This window comes from Dermacentor albipictus, chromosome 8, assembly GCF_038994185.2.
Source record: "Dermacentor albipictus isolate Rhodes 1998 colony chromosome 8, USDA_Dalb.pri_finalv2, whole genome shotgun sequence".
NCBI lineage: Eukaryota > Metazoa > Arthropoda > Arachnida > Ixodida > Ixodidae > Dermacentor > Dermacentor albipictus.
In genome coordinates this window covers 119,796,025-119,798,701 of record NC_091828.1, presented here as the reverse complement: position 1 = coordinate 119,798,701, position 2,677 = coordinate 119,796,025, and the positions used below count along the sequence as shown (strand labels likewise).

Below are 2,677 nucleotides of genomic sequence, written 5' to 3'. Positions count from 1 at the left end.
GTTGTTGTTCTGTTCTGTTTAAGCTTATGAACCTGTGACGAGACATCGCTCAATTGTGTTGTATCCAAAGTCTCTAAGTGCGTGCCGTGGCTCCCGTTGGCCGGCTGCTGTGGCACGTACCGCTTGAATCGCCGAGGGTCAAGAATTTTCCAGCCTTGTTTGGAGAGGAGAACGTTCGCCTTTTTTCCCCCCGGGCTTTTCCAGGTCATGAAAGTTTTGACTCAAGGTCTCGTGACCGTACCCTCTCCCGAAAATGTCTCCCCCTGTGAACTGCGGCCGAGTGCTTGTGACGCGAGAAGCTTCAGCCTTTTTAAGTGCTATCGCATGGTCCGGGTTCTTGCGCAATCGGAGATTTAGTGGGACGTGACTCGTTCATCGCTGTGACGGTTTGAGTGGACGCAAGCTTGTCTTTTTCTTTTTGTATTTCTCACTACATACAGTTGTGTTTAGTACAACCTATAGTCGTCAGTGGTATTGTGCGTTTTCGAAGACGAGTTTTTAAAATGTCGACGAGGCGTCGCAACGCCTTCCATCTCTTCCATCTCAGATGCGCAGGATTCTTTGACGGTAGTTAAATTTACACTCTAAAAACAGTTGCACCCTTTGGGGTGTGTTTTCGCCACACAACAATAATCGTCATCTGTCTTGTCCGAATTTGCTTTCTTTAACGCGGCGAGCCCGGTACTTTTCAGTACCGGTACTTTCCGGTACTTTAACGCCCGAGCCCAGGCAATCCGACAGCAACGAGAAGATGCCGAGTTGAGGGAGCGGGAGGCCGAAGATATCCGGCACCGTTACCTGTGGGTTATTTATAACCGTGACGAGGGTCAGGCGCACGCAGGACAAGCTTCGCTTTTAGCCCCATTATCCGCCAGGGGAAAAGTTCCTAATTCCCCCCCCCCCCCCCCCCCGTTACTTCCGACGTGGCAACTACGTACAGACATCATGCCAAATAAATAGAAGATTAGAACCACCAGTCGGGATCGAATCCCGGCCACGGCGGCCGCATTTCGATCGGGGCGAAATGCCAAAACACCGGCGCGCTTAGAGTTAGGTGCACGTTAAAGAAAACCGGGTGGTTCAAATTTACGGAGTCCCCCACTACGGTGGGCATCGTACTCAGAAAGTGGTTTTGGCACGTAAAACCCCATAATCTAATCTAATCTAAAACACCAGTCATGCCGGCACGGAGGCACAGCAAGATGATGGGCTCACAATTGTCTTTCTTCACGCTGCAGTTACTCGCTACCGACACCATTGGTTTCCGGCGAGTGGCTCACCGGAAACCAATCCAGTGGCCCGCCACGCGAATCCACTGGATTCGCGCGGCGAGCCAATCGCCCATGCTCCCGTGGCCGGCTAATTAGGTGAACCTGCTCCCGCCACAGTTTGCCCGGGTCAAAGTCGCCACCAAACACACATCTGGAACGACGGCCCGCTCGTATATTTGGCTCACCACTGCGCAGCCGCGTTACAGCACCGACAGCAGCGGGACGCTTAAAGCCCGGGAATGCGCTCTGGTCAGTCTGAGGTCACGGAGGCACCGACAGGATGACAGGCTCACAATTGTCTTTTCTTCACGCTGCAGGTCAGTTGCATTTCCGAACTGCCACTTCTTTGATTTAAATCTAGCAATCGCTTCGTTGTCGTGCTTCCGTGCCCAGAAGCCTTGAGTGACCCGTTCCGTTCCTTGCATCTTTCACTGTGCGGTGGTGTGGAAAGCAATCCTGACCCATCCAAGGACTAAGTGCTTGCTGCAGTACTTCAAACTGTGAGGAAGTTAAATGAAAGATCTATTATAATGAAATCTGCTCAAAATTCTATGTTGCACGTAGCTTTGCGTGAAGTGAGTTTCAGTTGCAGTCCAGCATTCGTGGTGTTTGCACCCTGCGTCCCTTTTGTATAGCGCTGGTAACAAGAACCAACAACGTATAATAAGTGTAACTAACCCAGTTAACAGCACCACCGACACTCCAGACCACTGCACTGAGAGTACGAGAGTTATCACGGCGAAGCCTTATGTTCAGTTCTCAATGGCTCATACCCCCGCAAAACGCGTGGACGACACGAGCTGTCATCTTCAATCGCTCATACCCCGGTAAGTACTCATACCCCTCAAAGCAAGCAAGATTGATGATAAAGATGGATGATAAAGCGAGTGAAGATGGATGACTAAGCGAATTAAGTTGACTCCGGCGAGTTAAAGGCAATATAATTAAGATTGATGACTAAGCGATGTAAAAGGATGAGTAAACGAATAAATAGGATGACTAAGCTAATTAAGAGTATGACGAAGCGGATTAGACAAACCGAATTAAGATGATGAGTAAGGGAATTAAGAGGATGAATCAGCGAATTAAGAAGATGAGTAAGCGCATTAAGAGACTTACTGAGCGAATTAAGACGGATGACTAAGCCAAGTAGACTAAGAGAATCAAGGGGGATGTGTTCGTCATGCGTCCGTCTTTTATGCATCGGCACTTTGGCTTTAGTCTTCAAGTGGCCTTAGGGATACGAGACCCTGTGAATTCTTTTCCTTCCTCTGGGTGTTGGAACTTATGACATACCACAGGAACTTCAATCTCAAACGGCTTCAATTCAGCTCGGAGGTGGCTGGCAACGTTGCCTGTGCGCCCTATTGAACCACAGACATTCTTGCGGACACGTTACCCCGTAG

At 49.6% G+C, this 2,677-nt stretch overlaps 1 protein-coding gene across 1 annotated transcript in view; it reads left to right on the top strand.

Moving 5' to 3' along the window:
• Nucleotides 1–1,402: 1,402 nt before the first annotated feature.
• Nucleotides 1,403–2,677, top strand: part of LOC139049090 (regulator of G-protein signaling 7-like) — an 88,465-nt gene continuing 87,190 nt past the window's right edge. Inside the window, exon 1 of the mRNA XM_070524302.1 lies at nt 1,403–1,588. The gene's annotated coding sequence lies outside the window, so the exon portion shown is untranslated. The remainder of the gene's footprint in view (nt 1,589–2,677) is intronic.